Below are 20215 nucleotides of genomic sequence, written 5' to 3' on the forward strand. Positions count from 1 at the left end.
ATGTGGTGATCCCTGTGTTTCTTCATATGTAAAAATATGCTATTTAGTAATAGCTGGCTGGAAGTTCGGTGTGTAGAGCCAGCACTGGACAGGTGAGCTCCACAGTAGAGGATCATGATGTCAGTTCCCATAGTTTTTGTTTGTTCTTTTTTTTCTTTCTTTTTTTTTTTTTTTTTGTATTTTTTCCTTTGGAGTTGTTCATTTTACTCCTTAAAAGGATTCTCCAGTTTCATACGTGGGGAATATGAACTGGGCTGCCAGTTTCTTGGAGCCCAGGTTTTATGAACTTTCACAAAATTCTTGTGCTTTCAGCTCAGAGACTCAGTCTCATTCTGCTGTGACAGAAGAGGCTTTCAGGATAAGTCTTCAGAAACAAAATCTCTGGGTTTAAAAGCATGACTTCTAAAGCCAGATTGCCATGGTTCCAGCTGTAGCTGGGTAACCTTGGGTGAGTTGCTCAGTGTTCCAGTTTGCTTACAAATGAATGAAAGGTCAGCTTGGTGCTGATCGGACTCTTCTCCCAAACTTAATGTCATGAAATATCTGTGCTTCTGGATTCATTTGTGAAATAAGTTCCTATCCTCGATGCTACATGAACATCTATCCTGTACTTTTCTAGGACGGGTCCAAATGTTCTCATCCTAAACTCTTGAGATGACACATGTGTTATAAGTCAGGAATTTTCAGATTTTGGAAAGGGAAGATGGTGCATACACCATATGTTGTGTGGCATTCCCAGGATCAGCATCCTGTGCACAACACAGCACGTGACCATTTCTGCAGTAAAGATGGAATGTTAACACTTGTGGATTACATAGAAACTATAATAATGCACCAGGATCATTTAGGTCCAGTCTTGCCTCTGAGTTATATAAAATCTTTATTTCCCAGAGTTGTTTTTCTTTCTTTTTTTTGGGGGGGGGATTTTGAAATTGTAGATATGGGATTATGGACCCGTATTTATACTTTTCAGAAGAGATTTTCTCTCTATGACTTTCCCCCACTTTCTTAGAAAGAAACAAACAAAAAACCAGAATACCATTAAGCGTTCCAACAGGCTCCTTTAAAAATTCCTACATTGGAGTTCCTGTTGTGGCTCAGCCAAAACAAATCTGACTAGTATCCATGAGGACACAGGTTCAATCCCTGGCCTCGCTCAGTAGGTTAAAGAATATGGCGTTGCTGTGAGCTGTGGTGTAGGTCATAGACGAGTCTCGGATCCTGCGTGGCTGTGGCGTAGGCCGGCAGCTACAGCTCTGATTCCACCCCTAGCCTGGGAACCGCCATATTCTGTGGAGGCAACCCTAAAAAAGACCTCCCCCCAAAAAAATTCCTACATGCATTTTCAACTTTGTTAGTAAGTTACAAAAGCAGAATGTGAGGCATATTTGGATGGGCTGCTATTAGCAATTAAAGCGTGGCAGAGTCTAGCGGTTTAATAAGCTTTTTCAAGAAAAACCATTTATCAAAGGAGATAACTTGAAATTAAAAGAAAGACTAAAAGTAATCTGGAAAACTTTTTATTGTAATTTTCAGGTCTAAATAAGATTAAATTGGAGGGCTTAATTTACGTTCCAGAAATAATCAATGGCCCAATTATTCAGGCATAGAGTTTCTAAAGTATGTGTTTTGGAAGATAAGTTATCAAATTAGGACATATTTATACTCATTAATTCCTTTTTATAGAAAATAGAAAATCAGTTACATTTTGTTTTCTTGTTGGCAGCTTCAGCAAAGTGCCTGCTCTTGAGGTCAATAATGAGGTTGAAATTAATGTGTTAAATGAGATTTTCCATTAAATCATGATTTTGGTGTCCTTGATCCTTTGATACCCATTAGCAACTGTAAATTAGTTATTTAAGATATGGCAAGTATAAACTCTATAGCATTATTTACTTTGTTATTAATTAAAAAAAACATTAGGACCTCATGTACAGCACAGGGAACTATATCCAATCTCTTGGGATAGAACATGATGGAAGATACTATGAGAAAAAGAATATATATATATGTGTGTGTGTGTGTGTGTGTGTGTGTGTATATGAATGACTGGGTCACCATGCTATACAGCAGAAATTGGCACAAGATTGTAAATCGACTATACCTAAAAAAAGAAAAAAAAAGTAAACTTCCAGTATACAAACAATTTGATTTAGTCAACTGTTGGAAAGAGAGAAGCTATTAATTTGAGAAATTTGGCATAATAAAATCTTTGAAAAGACTTAGGGAATTTTTTTTTTTTAAGAATGCCTTACAAGCTTTCCATGTTTTCCTTTTCCTAAGCTTTTATTTTGAAACAATTATAGATTCAAAGAAATTGTAAAAATAGTACAGAGAGGTCCCGCTTCTCCTGTTTCCTCCAACAGTTACATCGTAGATGTAACAAAAGCATGACATTAAAACCAGGAAATTGGCATTGGTATTAAGTGTGTGAATGGTTTCATGTCATTTAACACTTGTATAGATTCATGCAGCTACTACATGAATACTACAGCAAGCAAGGTACTATTTCACCACCACAAAATATTTCCCTTTACAGTTATACCTACTCCCATAACCCCTGACACCGTTCATCTGTTCTCCATTTTGATTTTGTCATTTCAAGAATGTTATACAAATGGAATCATATAGCATGGGACCTTCTGAAATGGCCTTTTTTCACTCAGCATAATGTCCTTGGAAACCCCTGTGGCTTTTGTGTTTATCAATATATTCCTTTTTATTGCTGTGTAGTATTCCATGGCATAGACATAACACAGATTATTTAACCTATACTAGCTACAGACCATTTTGGTTATTTCCAATTTTGGCTTTTCCATTTATAAGGCTGCTATGAATAATCATGTACTGGTTTTTTCTTTGTTTTTCTTTTTTAGGGCCACACTCTTGGCATATGGAGGTTCCCAGGCTAGGGGGCTAATCAGAGCTGTTGCCACTGGCCTACGCCAGAGCCACAGCAATGCCAGATCCAAGCCACATCTGTGACCTACATCACAGCTCATGGCAATGCCAGATCCTTAACTCTTGAGCAAGGACAGGGATCCAACCTGAAAGCTCATGGTTCCTAGTCGGATTTGTTTCTGCTGCACCACGATGGGAACTCAAATCATGTACTGGTTTTTATGTGAATAAAAATATTCATTTCTCTGGAATAAATGCCCAAGAGTGGGATTTCTAGGATATATAAGTGTATGTTTTATTTTATTGGCACACCCATGGCATATGGAAGTTCCTGGGCCAGGGACTGAATCCTTGCCACAGCTGTGACCTACCTACTTGGCAGCTGAGGGAAGGCCAGATCCTTTAACCCATTGTGCCAGGCTGGGGATAGAACCCTCGCCTCCACAGTGACCCAAGCCAATGCAGTCAGATTCTTAATCCACTCTGCCACAGTGGGAAACCTAGCATATGTTCTATTTTAAAAGAAAAGATCAAACTATTTTCCAGGGTGACTATACTATTTTACCTTCCCACCAGCAGTGTATAAGAAATCCAGTTTCTGTACATCCTTGCCAGCATTTGATACTGTCATTATTTTTTATTTTAGCTGTTTTAATAGAGGTGGAGTGATATTTCATTGTAACCCTAATATATATTTCCCTTAGGCTAGTGAGGCTGAATATTTTTTCATGCACTTATATGCCATTCATCTGTCTTTAGTGAAATGTCTCTTCATGTATTTCACTCATATTCAAGTTAGATTTTTTCTTTCTGTTGAACTTTCAAGAGTCCTTTGTAAATTCTAGATATGATTCTCCTATCAGATAAGTAGTTTGAAAATATTTTCTCCCAGACTGTAGCTTGTCTTTTCATCCTCTTAACAAGAGTCTTTTGCAAGAGTAAAAGTTTTTCATTGTAATGAAGTCTTACTTTTTTTCTTTTATGGATTGTGCTTTTGTTGTCAGGTGAAGAACTCTTCACCAAGCTGTAGATTCTCAAGATTTTTCCTCTATGTTTCCTTCTAAAGAATTTATAGTTTTATGTTTGATATTTAATCCATTTTGATTTAATTTTGTGTATGGTGTCAGGTTTAGATTGAGTTTCATTTATTTTGACCATTGATAATCCAACTGCTCCATCAACATTTATTGAAGACACTGCCCTTCTCCCATTATATTGCTTTTACACCTTTGTGAAAGAATCAGTTTGTTTTTTTTTAAAGGGAGTTTCCTATGTGGTGCACCAGGATCAGCAGCATCTCTGCAGCACAGAGATGCAGGTTCAATCCATGGCTGGCACAGAACGTTAAAGGATCTGGCATTGCCGCAGCTGTAGCGTGTGTCACAACTGCAGCTCAGGTCTGATCTTTGGCCAAGGAACTCCATATGCCTCAGGATGGCCAAAAAAGAAAAAAATCAGTTGGCCATACTGTTTAGAAGTATTTCTGGGTTCTGTATATTGTCCTGTTGTTGGATAGGGTGTTTAATAAATGTTGATTAGATTCTGTTGGTTGATGATATTCAGTTCTTCTGTGTCCTTACTGATTTTCTGTCTGGTACTATAAATTGTTGGTGAAGGATGTTGAAGTCTCCAACTATAATTATGGATTTGTCTGTTTCTCTTTTCAGGTCTATCCGTTTTGCTCCATGTATTCTGCAGCTCTTCTGTTCTGTCTAGACTCCCTATTGGACCTTTGCAGAGAGGCATTGGGGTGGAGCTATATTGTTTTTTCCTGTTGTGTTTGGCTGTAGTCAAATCAGTCAAATTGTTATTGACTAAATGTTTTCTGTTTTGTTAAGCTGTCTCTTTCCGGGTCTTGGCTGGAGAGATCAGGCTTTCATTAAGGGTTTTATTGTCTGCTCCCACTGGTGTTTATGGGTTACCAGCTTCTTAATCTACAAATCTGGGAGAAATGAGGCAAAAAGAAAATCCAGGGAGCTCACTGTTGTGTTGCACTTCAGTCTACAAGGTTCCTAGCTTCTCTGCTCCCTTCTTTTCATCTTTTAGAGTTTTCTTGTTTGTTTTATATATAATATGTAGGGTTTTAAAGTTATATTTAGAAACAGGAATAGAGAAAAGTATATCCACTCTGGAAAAATAAAATACTGCAGTAAAAGGTATTATTTAAAATTGTAGGGAATTCCCTTTGTGGCTCAGCGGTAATGAACCCAAGTAGTAACGATGAGGATACGGATTCTATCCCTGGCCTTGCTCAGTGGGTTAAGGATCCGGCATTGCCATGCACTGTGGTGTAGGTCGCAGACAAGGCTGGGATCTGGCATTGCTATGGCTGTGGTGTAGGCCAGCAGCTGTAGCTCCAATTCAACCCCTAGACTGGGAACTTCCATGTGCTGCAGATGCAGCCCTAAAAATACAAAAAAAAAATTTAAAAAAAGAAAGAAAATTGTAGGAATTCCTGCTGTGGTGCAATGGGATCAGCAGCAACTGTGCAGCACCAGGTTGTAGGTTTGAGCCCTAGCCTGGCGCAGTGGGTTAAAGGACCTGGCATTGCCCCAGTTACAGCTTGGATCTGATCCCTGACCCACAACTCCATATGCTACAGAAAGAAAAAGAAGAGAGAGAGCAGGGATTTCTGAAGTTCCCACTGTGGCACAGTAGGTTAAGAATCTGACTGCAGTGGTCACTGGTGAGGGACAGGTTTGCTCCACAGCCCAGGATCTTCCCCATGCCATGAGTGTAGCCATAAAAATAAATAATAATAATAAATAAAATAAAATTGTAAAATGATTTTCAACATATGGAAGTCCCTGAGCCAGGAATCAAATCTGAGCTGCAGCTGCACCCTATGCCACAGTTGTGTTAATGGTGGATCATTAACCTACTGCACTGGGCTGGGGATTGAACCTGCGCCTCAGCAGTGACCCAAGCAACTGCAGAGAAAAAACCAGCTCCTTAACCCACTGCATCACAATGGGAACTCCCATAAAGTGATTTTTTTAAAGCACAGTATATCAGCATCTTTACAGAAGAGATGAATAATGTGATGAATATCTTTAAGAACGTACCTTTTAACATTACTTGGGTTTTTAGGACAAAAACGTGTGACATATATCTATATATCATTGACATATATCCATATCTTTATCTATATATAGTTCCTATAATGCTGAACCTTTTCCTATGCATATTAAAAGTGCTCAAAAATCTGTTTTTGTTTCATTTTGTTTTTTTGTCTTTTTGCCTTTTCTAGGGCTGCTCCCAAGGCATATGGAGGTTCCCAGGCTAGGGGTCGAATCAGAGCTGTAGCTGCCGGCCTACACCAGACCCACAGCAACGCGGGATCTGAGCCACATCTGCAACCTACACCACAGCTCACGGCAACGCCGGATCCTTAACCCAATGAGCAAGGCCAGGGATTGAACCGGAAACCTCATGGTTCCTAGTTGGATTCGTTAACCACTGCGCCATGATGGGAACTCCAAAAATCTTTAATAAATGTACAAATTAAGCTAAACTTACCCACATTTATTAGACTATTAGGGAACTATCACCCACAAAATTCTTTCTCTGTAATAAAAGTATTTCCTAAAGGCATCTGTTAATTCTTCATTCAAACAAACCTGAAAGGGCAGTTTTCTTGGGAGAAGAAAGAAATATAACTTCCTTTTCATGTTTTTAATTTTCTTTTTAATTTAACTGCTGATTTTTGGGATTATAAAGCATCATTTAGGTAAATATATGTGCAAAGAGAAATTTCAGTTTTCAGGAGGCTACTGCAACATCTATTATGAATTCTACAAAGTTTCATAAGGAATTATCTTTTCGTGTTTATAACCATTTCAAATGAGCTTAGTACTAAACGAAATCATTCAATTTATTGGTTATATGCAAGAATCACCAGGGAAAAAATCCAAGGCCATATAAGTGAATTATTCCTTTTAATTATCCATTGTAGTTATTTTTTATAGTGAATGACTTCCTTTTAGTTATTCCAGGAATAGGTAAACTATGGCCATGGGCCAAATGGGGCCTGTTAATTATTCCAATAAATAAAGTTTTATCAGAACAAGGTCACACAAATTTATTTATCTGTCATTTGATTTCTTTGCTGCTAAAATGTCAAAGTTAAGTAGTTTCAACAGAGACTATGTCGTCCATAGAGCCTAAAATATTGACCATCTAATCCTTTATAGAAAAGCTGTAACTGACCTTTGATTTAATTTACCTGTAAATAAATTAATGCTGCCTTTCCCTAGCTGACTTTTTCTTAAATGTTATGTCACTAACAATACTGTAAGAAAGCAAATGGTAGCACAGGCAAGACGATTTGTACTGAAAACTCTTAACATTTAATGGTATTTGGAAGCTCTTTTTGTTCAATTAATCAGAAACTCAAAAGAGTTGCAAGTTCTGAATATTCTTTTAGATTACCCTTACCAGTATTATGTGACTCTCATACATTTCTAATGCCATCTCAATACCCAAATTACTCATGCTTTATGGTATATTGGTCTTTGTCCCAGGACCCTGGGACCTAGCTTTTAAAACCCTTAGAATCTCCGAAGTCTCTTAGTGTACAAGTCTCTTTTGTACACTAATGGTGTTGGGGTTCCCTAGACAACTTTAACGTGGGGGCTGGTCTCCTGAAATACCAAGGCATAATTAGAGGGGTAGAATTTTCAGTCCTATTTCTGACCAGCAGAGAAGGGGGCAGGGGCTGCAGAATGAGTTAATCACCAATGGCTAGTGATTTAATCAGTTGTTCATCCACAAGAAAACCTCCATAAAAACTCCTACATGATGGGGTTCAGAGACTTCCAGGTTGGTGAACACATCATGGGCTGGGAGGGTGGAGCACTTGGGGTGGGTGTTGCAGCTCTGGATGCTCATGATTCTCCCCCCTTACCCTGTCCCATGCTTCTCTTCCATTTGGCTGTTTCTGAGTTGTATCTTTCACTTTGTATCAATTGATAATAGTAAGGAAAGTGTTTTCCTGAGTCCTATGAGTTGTTCTAATAATTGATCAAATCTGAAGGAAGAGGTTTGGGGATCCCTGACTTTGTAGCCAATTTGCACTCAACCTGCACTCAACACTTGTGACCAGCATCTCAAATGAGGGCAGTCTTATGGGACTGAATCCTTAAACCTGTGGAATCTGACATTCACTCTGGGTAGTGAGTGTCAGAATTAAATTGAATTGTAGGAAACACAGTTGATATAAGAATTGGTTGGTGTCAAGAGGAAAGAAGCCCCATAGGCTTCCTTCCTTAATCTCCAAAAATCTTTGTAGTTGCATAGAAATATCACTGTCTATTGTTTAGCTGCATAGGTGGTTATTGACTATTTACTGATAATGAAAAAATTTTGAACAAAATCATGGATTTAAATTTATACCAAAATTAGGCTTTAAATCAAGATATTGTACTTGTAGTAGCTTTAATATACTATGAAACTGTGATTTATAACAGGGCTCAGAGATAATATATTTCATTCCATAAATAGCTTTTCATAAATAAAAAAAGATTCTGATAATGTTGCAATTGTTTCAGTAATATTTACAACACATTTTAACCTCAAAACAGCTGTACAGCAACAGCAACTTAAACTACATATATCTTGACACGGTTTTACTATTAAATAATGTTTAAGGTAAATACTAAATGTGAAAAGAATACTATTATGGCTCTTCTTCTCTGACATGACCAACTTTCAGATGCATTTTGTAAAACAGCAAAATACAAAGGACTTATGAATATTCCATGCGATAATTCAATAAGATCAGCCTCTATTAAATAAAGGCCACAGAGATATTTGATGCCCATATAAGATGCAGGGAGAATTATAGAATATTTCCATTAAGAGCAACTTTTCAAATAGACATGAGAGTTTTTAAGAAGGACATTAAGGAGTTCCTGTTGTGGCTCAGGGACTAACAAATCCGACTAGGAACCATGAAGTTGCGGGTTCGATCCCCTGGCCTTGCTCAGTGGGTTAAGGATGTGGCGTTGCCATGAGCTGTGGTGTAGGTTGCAGATGTGGCTCGGATCCCACATTGCTGTGGCTCTGGTGTAGGCCGGCGGCTACAACTCCTATTCGACCCCTAGCCTGGGAACCTCCATATGCCGTGGAAGTGGCCAAGAAATGGCAAAAAAGACCAAAAAAAAAAAAAAAAAAAAAAAAAGAAGTACATTAAGTGGGAGGTAAAATTTTCAGATGTGAGAATTTTCTGGGAAAAAAATGACTGCAATTTCAAAAGAATACATTTAAAATGAGTTCATTTTCAATTATAATGAAAAATAAATGCAACAAAAGCATTTTATCTTTCTATTGAAGAAATATGAAAAATCCTATTTATTCATAATAATCCATAAGTTATGAATTAAAGTTATGAAAACATATCATTGCAGCTATAGGGCTGAAAGTAAAAAGCAGATATGAGAAGAAAAAACTTGGAAAAATTCTTCTTCAGAATAATTGTTCTTTCAGCTAATGCATTGAAAGAAGTAATACAATATTATCATGTTCAAAAGTCTTCAAAATCAATATTTTATTCTACACGTATTGGCAGTTTATAAGGTATATAATTTTAGCAAAACTCTGGCTTGCTTAATTTGAAAATGATGTATTTTCTCCCTGTTGCTTTAATAAACCTGTAGAGAAGAGTAATAATAGAAAAACAATCTCAACGGAGGATGATTTTCAATATGAAGAGTACTTATTTAGTTCTGCCACTTCCATTAATCACAATAGATCCCAGCATTAAGTATATCTCTATCTATATCTATTTCTACATACCTATCTAGCTACATATACATTTATATATATATATATATATATCAATAAGACAACTATAATTTCAAGTGGTTAAATTGTTGCTAAATATTGTTTCAATTCCATGTGTAAAGTACTTATGAAGGTTAAAATCTGTATGATTTTCCCAATAAGTCTTTATTCTTGCAAAAAAAATCCTGTAAAATTCAGACATGCCTAAGATGTTTATTTTGCTTTTTTTTTCATTGTAGTCTTTCTCTCTAATAACTTCATTTAACATATCCTCTTTGGGGGGGCTTTATAAAAGGTAATTTCTCTGTTGTCCTCAGAATAATAAAATTAGATTGCAGCAACATGGATGGACTTAAAGATTATAGTAAATGAAGTCAGTCAGACAGAGAAAGACACATATCACATAATATCACTTACATGTGCAATCTAATTAAACATTATACAAAAAGAACTTATTTATAAAACAGAAACAAATTCACAGATTTCAAAATCAGAGTTGCCAAAGGGGAAACTCTGGTGGGTGGGTGGGGAGAGATAAATTGGGCGAATAGGATTAACACATACACAGTACTATATATAAAGCAGATAACTAACAAGGACCTACTACTTGGTCAGGGAGGTCTACTCAATGTTTTATAATAATCTATATGGGAAAAAGGATAGATATATTTATATGTATAACTAATTCACTTTGCTGTAAACCTGAAGCTTGTACAACGTTGTAACTCAACTATACCACAATAAAAAAAATTTAAAAGAAATCTTTAATATGGAAATTGTAGTTTTAAGGATCTGCACCATTGCTTTGAGATCCCTGCGAAAAAATTACAGAAAAGCATATCAGCACCAAGAAAGCATGAGGCTGCATTCAACTTCTATTAAACTGGCCTCATTCATCTTCCATCGTATGTAGAGTTAAATTTTTACGATTCAGTGAGAGACCTTTCAGAAATCCGTACATGGCCTAGGCGTCAAAGAAGTACACAAAATGAAAATAAAAAATGATCTTGAATGTGTTGTGAATGGTAGGGGGACCTGCACAACAAGGCTTTATCACCAGATATGATTGGTGAAGAAAGCAAGAATAATTCAAGCCAAAAAGCAGCCTTTGAGAATTGGTTGGTTTGCACTTCTCTCCAGTGATTTCCTAAACAAGTACTCAATTCCTATGTTAGATAGAAGTTGAGTCCAATGAAGATCAAAAGAATACAATAAAATAATAGTAATTGGAGTTCTTGTTGTGGCTCAGCAAGTTAAGAACCCAACATAGTGTCTATGAGGATTAGGGTTCAATCCCTGGCCTAGCTCCGTGGGTTAAGGATCTGGTGTTGCTGCCAGCTGTGCTGCAGGTCACAGGTGCAGGCTTGGATCTGGTGTTGCTGTGGCTGTGGTATAGGCCAGCAGCTGCAGTTCCGATTTGACCCCTGGCCCTGGAACTTCCATATGCTCCAGGTGCGGCCCTAAAGAGAAAAAAAAATAGTAATGTTCATGATAGCAATTAAATACATCCCATATATATGATTATGTAGGAATATATTTAATTTTTATTTAGGAAACAGGAAGCCAAGTGGAGATTCCCTGACCTATTATTACTTAACTTGTTTAATATAGTGTGTGGATTCAAATGTCATGATCAGATTAGCTGCCAGTAGAGCCTTAAGAGAGAGCACAACATAACATACTGCATGTCAAAATCTAAGTGCAATCATTCATAGTTATAGAAGTTTCCAGAACCTTTTTGTGCAATACTCACGAATGTGATTCATTTTACTGTTTATTTAATAGCATAATTTGGAAAAGTAGTATTGACCCATACTTAAATTGGTTTGATGTTCCAGTCATACCCTGGAGATGTTTGATTTATTCCTCAGCCATTAATGCCTATAATTCTAAGCAGCTATCACTAGATAGAAATAATCATTACTTTATTCATGAAATATATATTGGTTTTCTACCATGTGCTGGGCCCTACTCTGGGTGCTGAGATACAAAGTTGAATGATACATCTTCTTCAAGGATTTTAGAGGGACATATGGAATAGTCAACAAAGAAGGAGAGATTTTGAAGGTTAACTATTTCCAGGCATAGAAGATGAAGGTAAGAAACAATTAAGAACTTTATTATACTCAGCAAAAGAGAACCATTATAAAAAATGAATGCAATAGACTAAAAAGAATAGGAATGATTTCTTAATACTTTTTCTTATTTAAATATAATAGTTTTTTGACCCAGAGGATGCATGTGTGAAATTAAATCCAACCCACTGGTTTTGCAGTTAAAAACAAACAAACAAACCCTTGAGAGGCTAAAATAAAGATCTTCTAGCCAGTTTTATGGTAAAGATATAGCTCAGTGGTCCTAATTTTTACCCTGGAGTTGTTTCTATTGCAGTGAACTGCCTTGTTTATATTCCCTCATCCACTTGCCAAATGTTTATGGAGTCTCTCTGTTGTTCCAGATACTCTAATGAGCACAAGGCATGTAAAGATGAACAAAGTCCCATTGGGAAGCAGGGAAGAAGAGGAGAGAACAATTCCTGGGATGCTGGGGCACCTGAAGCTCTGAGACCTGATGGCTGAGTGAATGAGGTAGTAAATAAGAGGCAATGAGTGGAATGTCTTCCATGTAGGTGATTGCCCCTTGCTGCACAGTATCCAGTTCATAAAAATGCCTTGAAATGAAGAATATATGAGACATGCAATCATAAACTAGATTTAAGTAGACACAGCCACTGCACACAGGTTTCCTTGCCTCTTGCCTTCCAAACCCAAACATTTCCCAATTACTTCTAGATCTAGTACTCTCATGTATAATGCTTTGGCACAGTTCACCCTTTGGCGGTAACCTTTGCTGAAACTTCACACCAAGCTAATTATCTTAACTTGCTCATAATGATAACTTTAGACAGGACTTTCTTCTTTTTCTTTCTGTACCTTTTTATCATATTTTAAGTAGACAAAAATATCACAAACCAGTTTTGTTAAACAATGAACATAAAAATTTCTACTGAAAGTCCCTTTATTGAGATTTAAGTCCTGAGAGCATGCACAATTTAAGAGATTGAATTGAATTATGAAAATCAGAACCCTCGGAATAATATGATTTCCTTTCCATCGACTCCAGCATGGAGAGTTTCAAAGAAATGTGGGGCTTATGCAGTTATTGATTTGGCAGAATAGCAGCTATCTTTCAGGCTTAGACATTTGAAAATTTAATAAGGTTCCCTTAAGACCAGGGTGGATGTTAGTGGTTGTAAACCTTTCCAGATTAACTGCTGAAGCAGGTAACAGACCTCGATGATGTAATGGACCCCTGGCATTGAGCCATGTGTTGCCATACCCTGTACTGTCTCACGTGGCTCTGCCAACTGCTGGACTCTACATTACAAGCTAGTCGGCTCACTCAAACAACAGTAATCCTCTTCCCAGGCCCTAGCAAGTCCCATCCTCTGCCAAGACAAACCAGCGACTGATCACCATCTACTGGGGAGGTCTCTGTTCTATGCCTGCCAATGATTTGCTCAGTTCTGACATTTATTATTTGCACACAATTCTTACAGCCTGAGGATGCCCAGACCTGAGGATGCCCAGACCTCTCTTAGGCTACCTAATCACACTTCACTGAAAGACTTGTTCAGAATTTCACTTGTGCCAGCCTGAGGTGGTTGATCAGAACTGTCGCACTCTGGCTTCCTCGTAGATTCTGTAGCCTCATACCCATTTTAATGATTCTTAAAGTCATTCACAAGCAATACATCCTTGTCATAGCATCAATGTCATTCTCTCTTACTGTAGATGGCTGCCTCTGCATAGCTCCAGTTTTGGAGTTTTATGGATTAAAATTATCCATGAGAGGAAAACTGCTTCCAATCACATCTCATTAGAGTAGATGCAATCCCAGGGAAGGAATGTGATTGGTTCTGCTGGAGTTGGGGACCCTCCTATAGAACAGTCCACTTGGCCAAGGCCAGGAGTGCCATGAATAGCCCAGCTTGGCTCAAATGCCTGTCCCCAGACCTCTTCTATGTAACCAATGGGGACATGCATGGGAGAAGTAAAGGTGGTTAATTCAGGAGCAGAGGCATACAGTTACATGCACTGTAACTGTCTACAGCTGACATTATTGGGAGTCCAAGCCCAAGTCTGAGTTTACAGCTGTAAGCTGGAATTATAAAGAATGCAGGGCAGATAGAGACAAATGCCCCCAAATGTCAGTTCTGTTCATCTTTCACCTAAATATCTAAATGATACCACAGAGTCAGAAAGGAAACGTCAAGCAAGTATAGAAGTGTGCGACTATGAGGATTTCTAGTGGCCATCTGTTTTGAAAGGCCTCCTTTCAAAAAAGTCTTAAATTATTTAACACCAAACATAATTTGAGTATTTCCTACATATATGTTGGAGAGTCAAGGAATACAAAGCCTGGGGAAGACACATTTCCATGCATGTAATTATAATATACAGCACTGAGTGCACATGGCAAAGCAGGGACTGGGTTCTGTGAGAGCAGAGGAGAGCAAATGTAAGTCTGAGTGTTGTGTGCAGGCATGTGTGAGTGCGTAGGTGTGAGTACAGATGCGGTGTGTGTGAGAGTACGTATCAGTGGGAAGATGGAAGATTAGGAATTAATCAAAGGGCACTGAGAGGACTAGAGCAGAAGCACACTTCAGATCAAAAGAACAAGGTATAAATGCCATTGGAATGGAAGATATTGTGATGTCTTCAGGGACCATGAAAGGTTGAGAGCTGCTCAAGAGAAAGGGAAAAGAGGTAGATGAGGCTGGAGGATGAGTGGGGGTCTGGGGATGGTGGACAAGGAAGGGCTTCGATAACATTGTAAAGAACTTGGCCTTTTTTAAAAATTTGAATTTATGGAAAAACAGGAGAAAAGCTGCATGCAAAGTTCACATCTAAGAGTAATGTGAAGAGTGGATATGATCCGTAACAGCCTGTATCCAGGTGGTTCTATGAAAAGACCACTGTAATGATCTGGGCAAAACATGGTGAAATGCTCAACCTGATGATGAAAGTGGGACAGGAAAGAAGGTGCGGAGGAGGGAATTCAAAAACACAGAACACAGAACATCGGAGGTAAAGATAATAGTGCTTTCAGGTCATCCAATTCAAACTCCCGAAGGATTATTATAACTCTGTGCTATCCCCAGTCTCCCAAAGCTTTTGGACACCCTCCCATACTTAGAGGTCACTAAATCTGGAGACATCTTTTCCATTATTGAATAATTCCCTTCCAGCATGTAACACTTCAGTACATTTAGTTCACCAGATCTCTTATCCCTCTCAAAGAAGGGATCCCTGCAGAGGGAAAGCTCTGAACTTTCATAGGAATGAAGGGAAGCATCAGGCCCAGAAACTATCATAGAGCAGGAGAGAAATTTTGCTTACCACTGTTCCCTACTGGTCTGATTTCAACCAAGTGTGTTTTCCAACGATGAATATGTTTATAAAAAGCATGTGTACGCTTTAATATTGTATTATATAAACTTTGAGCATAATGAGCATGCCTAGTTAGGAGGTTTGTTTTATTTGTATAATCAATGAACTCTTAATTGCCCTTCTCTGAAATGAATGTCCTTAAACCTCTGCAAAACATAAATTAAAAATAATAGTCTTTGAGCTATTCTTAGATTGCTTCATGCAGTCTGATCTCCCAATCCAAGTCTTTGTGCAGTTAGGATCTAATTGGATCAGCTGATGCCTGAGGTCCCCTCTAGCTCCCCAGTACCACAACTAATTAGCAGAAATTCCACTTTAATAATATAGCTGCTGCAGGTCAAGAAAGGAGAGCAAAGGAGAGGTGGACATCTCAGCTTAATGAACACTGAAGAAAGATTAGAAGAGAGTTAAGATTCACTATGATAATTAATTACAGTCCAAGAAGAACAAAATCCTATGAATATTGGCTAATTGTAATTTAAGCTACATATAGTCACACAAATCTCTCCTGCAGCATCACCTCCAATTCTGAGATGGAAAGAGAATATCTCTTCTCAATAATTCATCTCATTAATTGTCAATATAAGCAACAATCTCAAGCCTGTGGAGATGTAAAATTTATCAAGGTAGTATTTAATATTTAATGTAATTATAACTGCATATATTCGTGTATTATCAAGCCTTTTTTTTTTTTTTTTTTTTTGGGTCTCACCCATGGCATATGGAAGTTCCCAGGTTAGGGGGTGAATCGGAGCTACAGCTGCCGGCCTACACTACAGCCATAGCAACATGGGATCTGAGCCCTGTCTGGGACCTAACCACAGCTCATAGCAATGCCTCATGGATACTAGTAGGATTTGTTTCCACTGTGTCACACCTGGAACTCCCTCAAGCCAGTTCTTTATTAATTATTTCTACTTTGGACATAGTTTGGTCTCAGATATCTTGGTGAAAATGGCTAGACCATGACACAAGAGTTGGTGTGGGAGATATCTTACATAATGCTTTTTTTTAAAGAATAAAAGATGCAAAAAATCAGATGGGCTCTGTGTAATTTTAGAAGCAGCTATTATAATCTGCTTGAATGTTTCACTGTATTCTTTGAAATTCCAATGGACTAGCAGGCTACTCATTCTTATAACCATGCAACATAAAGAAAGGGAATTACGCCTGGTTGGAAGCATTAGAGTGGTATTACATCACAATTATGTCTCTGCTGTATGTCTCAGAAACTGGGCACATTCATCCTGTTCCATCTAACAGTATAGCCAAAATGGAGGAGGACTGGCTTGAGAAATAACAGTTCTCTTACTGGGGAGAAGACAATTAGCCAATATAAGCTGTGTATGCTGGTGAGATGAAGTAAATTGTTGTTTTTTAAGTAACTTGTTGTCTATGTGGACAGGCAGAAGGGGAAATTATAGTGTGGCTCATTACCAAGAGGGAAGATTCTTCTGATCAAATTTATGCAGACTGGGCAGAGAAGTAGATCCAAGGAGAAGAAACACAACACAGCAATGGGGAATTCAGGGCCGCATCATCTTTGGTTCCACATATCCACGTAAGGCAGGTGAGTGCTGACAGCAAGATTTCTTGTTGGCAGCAAGGAAAATAGTAAAAGCTACATAACTCCTCCACATTTCTGGGCTTTCCATGCATCTTGGAAGGGAGGGGCTGCATGACTAATTCTCATCAACGGAAGATGAAAGGAAAGGCTGCCTCACTTCCTGTCAAGATCAGTTAAGAGTTGGCACTTCTTCCTCACCTCCTTTCACTTCCTCCGCCTACCTGTGTGAATAGAAGCAAAGGATTCTGGGATGGGGGTCCCACAGTATGGAAGGAGGCTGGGTCCCTGAGTCATGGCTCGAGGGGGAAGCCACACACATGAGCTGCTGAGGTGATTGAGAAATAAAATGGCATTGGGTTGAGCCACGGAGATTTCAGGGTCCTAGCCTGACTCATACATCAGTGCTGTGATTCAGAGCACGAGACATGGATTCAGTGCACCATGGTGTAAATCCAGCTTCCACCACCAACGAGCTTCGTGACTTGACATCTCTGAGCTTCAGTTTTAGGGGCAACAATTCTGTTGTCAGAATGAGACATCGTAAGTGGTTTCAACTCAGGAAACAAAATTCAAGCCCAGGAGTGGGCCTTGGAAATACTCTATCCCAAGACAGATGAAACTTCCAAGGAATCAGGTGTGGGTCTCAGGCTCTTTGAGTTATCGAGCTGCATGAGCCCCAGAGAACACTTGATTTGGTAAAGAAAGGAAAAGCCAGTCTTGTTTTGCCTCGGAGTGAACACTGTGGTCCTCAGCTCTGGCTTCATTTAAATTTAAATTAAGTCACAGAAAAATATTGATACCTGGGCCCTAAGCCAGATCAATGAAATTAGAATCTCTGAGAGTGAAATGCAGATATTATTATTTTTTAATTTTTGTAACCCCCCCCCTTTTGGGGGCTGCACGTGCATCATATGGAAGTTCCCAGGCTAGGGGTCGAATCAGAGCTACAGCTGCTGGCCTATGTCACAACCACAGCAACACGGGATCCGAGCCAGGTCTGTGACCTACACCACAGCCACAGCAATGCTGGATCCCCAAACCAGTGAGCAAGGCCAGAGATCAAACCTGCATCCTCATGGATACTAGTTGGATTCCTTTCTGCCATGCCACCATGGGAACTCCAAGATATTATTACATTTTTAAAGTTACTCTGGTGGTGCTAATATAGAGTCAGAGTTAGGAATAAATGAGCTAGGGTAACAAAGAGATTCAAAGCAGCTTAAAAGCTTTCTGTCTCAGTTACAATTGATTCAGGAGGTGAAGAATGGAGCTCAGGAGAAACACCAAGTACACTCAGATATGTAGAACTGGCAAAGGAAATGATTTTTGTAGCAATTTGTCAACAAAAAAGAAACAGTGCTTTAAGTCAAAACATTACCATTTACAGAAATCACATGGAATAAATGTCATTAGGAATATTACTGTTATTTTCTTTTCAGTCTTCATTCTATTTCATTTTGTCAGTCGACTAAATGCGTTTAAAATATGGGAAGAAATCGTGGGTATACACAATGAATATTCAACATAGAAAAATATTTCCCCCAAAATTTCTGATTGGTAATGTGCAAAACTAGTAAAACAGTAACAACATTTTTTAGAAATATGGAAACAACAATGGATTGTCATCTTTTCTGCTCCTAGATAGCCATTAAAAGATATGGTTGACTCTTTGAAAACAGGCAGATCAGAGTTTCCTACATGGAGAGAAAATTTAGTCCAGCAACCTAGAAATTGCCAACTGGTTCAGACCTATTATTTATCCAGTGCCCTGTTCTACTGCCAACCTAACCCACATTCAGCAAAAAAGATCAATTTCCTACCAGATGTGAGTGAATCTTAATGGAAATGTATACTTTATTTTCTTTGTGTCATTTAAGCTCTCCTTCAAATTTCTCCTAACTGTTTTTGGACCGCTAAAGTCCAATGGAATGACAAACTTGCAAATATCTGCCAGTAATGAAAAGCATTTATTGGACACTAACCTATTAATTACTTGCTTTCAGTGATGTAGGAAGATTACTAAAGAGTATTCAGTTTAGTTCCACTAAGTTTCACTGGCATCAAGGTTTTTAACTTTTTCTTCTTTACTTGAAATGAAAGCCAACAGTCTTAATAATTTTGACTGGTCCTTAAAATATTCTCACATCTGCTCAGATTTAATTTGCAAATGAATTCTTTCCCAGCAATGTACCCTCATAAGGAAATCCAAATCACAAAAATTCCAGGGAACAACAGCAGTAACTCCTTTTATGTAAACAGTTTGTGCCAATCAATTCACCAGTTCATGATTTCAAAGATTATCTCATCAATCTTGTTATCACTCGACTCACAGAACATAAAATAGACCTTTCAACTAGAATTTGGATTTGATTCTATAAGAAAGACAAGGTCATTTTTAAAAAGCAAATCAGCTAGCAAGAGGGCTATGAGAAGGATGCCCACGGTGAAAAATGGTCACAGAACCTGTTGGCTCTGTTCCATAGATCTTGACCCTTATTTTGCCCTTCTGCTACTAATTTGCTTCTTAAAATATTCCCTAAGGGAAGTTCTAACATCACATGGGGCCAAGAAATATAATTTGGTCTTTTATCTATTTTAAATTCAAGGTATTTATTTATTTATTTTAGTTCCTGGGCCACAAATCAGATCAAAGCCACGGTTTTTACCCAAGCCAAAGCTTTGGCAATGCCGGATCCTTAACCCACGTGCCAGGCTGGGGATCTAACCTCCATTCCAGCGCTCTCAAGATGCCTCCAATCCCACTGCACCACAGTGGGAACCCTAAATTCAAGTTAGTAAAATACCATGGGCTCAGTGAAGTGAGGCTTACATCCATATGACTAAGCTGAGCAAGTGTCATACCTACTGTGTCTGAAAACACCACTGTGATAATGTGAAACTAACTGCTCTTCAGCCAATCAATCAATTATTTAGGATGAAAGGCCCTAAATGTATTGTTTCAAATGACTAAGAAACACACGTTCTATTCTACACTGAAGAATGAGCAACACATAGGGTCTCTCTTTCAGGAGACCCACATGTAAATATTGATGTTATGCCCTTCACTGAATTAAAATGTCTAAATTGGATCTCAAGTTGAGTTCCCATTTCATTTTGTATCATATGTTTTCACTGAGTTTTAAATTCCAAGCAGCTGAATTTGGCATCAGCTTTCTTTACAAAATTTCCATCACTTACATTTGATTAAGTTCTTAAAAAAGAGTGAGGAACATCGCTCTTCATATATTCATCAGTTATGGATGAAGTACTTGTTCAGGTGTTTGCTTACGATCCATGGGTACAACAGTGATCCAGAAAGCACCTGCTTTAACCTCTACCATGGAAGAAAGACAAGAAGATATTTAGGAATATTAAGGAAGGGGTAATTAAAATGAGATTTGAAAGGTGAATCAGTCAAGGAAGGAAAAAAAAAAAAAAAGGTTTCAGGAAGTGGAAATAACCTGTGGGAAACTGGGAGAGATTAGGGCATATTTTAAGAAAGAAGTGATCA

The 20215-nt window shown here is 38.2% G+C and overlaps 1 protein-coding gene and 1 long non-coding RNA gene across 3 annotated transcripts in view; one reads left to right on the plus strand and one right to left on the minus strand.

Moving 5' to 3' along the window:
• The window catches only part of CYYR1 (cysteine and tyrosine rich 1), a 109055-nt gene that overhangs the window by 16257 nt on the left and 72583 nt on the right, over positions 1-20215 (minus strand). The window lies entirely within an intron of this gene.
• The window catches only part of LOC102161036, a 67073-nt gene continuing 57923 nt past the window's right edge, over positions 11066-20215 (plus strand). Inside the window, exons 1-4 of one of the 2 annotated variants that reach the window (XR_002338171.1) lie at positions 11066-11781; positions 12143-12272; positions 14567-14774; positions 16543-16707. This is a non-coding gene — a long non-coding RNA (uncharacterized LOC102161036). Of the gene's footprint in view, positions 12273-14566; positions 14775-16542; positions 16708-20215 lie in introns of both variants that reach the window. The other variant, XR_002338170.1, reaches the window with a different exon arrangement.

Source organism: Sus scrofa, chromosome 13 (genome assembly GCF_000003025.6).
Source record: "Sus scrofa isolate TJ Tabasco breed Duroc chromosome 13, Sscrofa11.1, whole genome shotgun sequence".
In the NCBI taxonomy this organism is placed as follows: Eukaryota; Metazoa; Chordata; class Mammalia; order Artiodactyla; family Suidae; genus Sus; species Sus scrofa.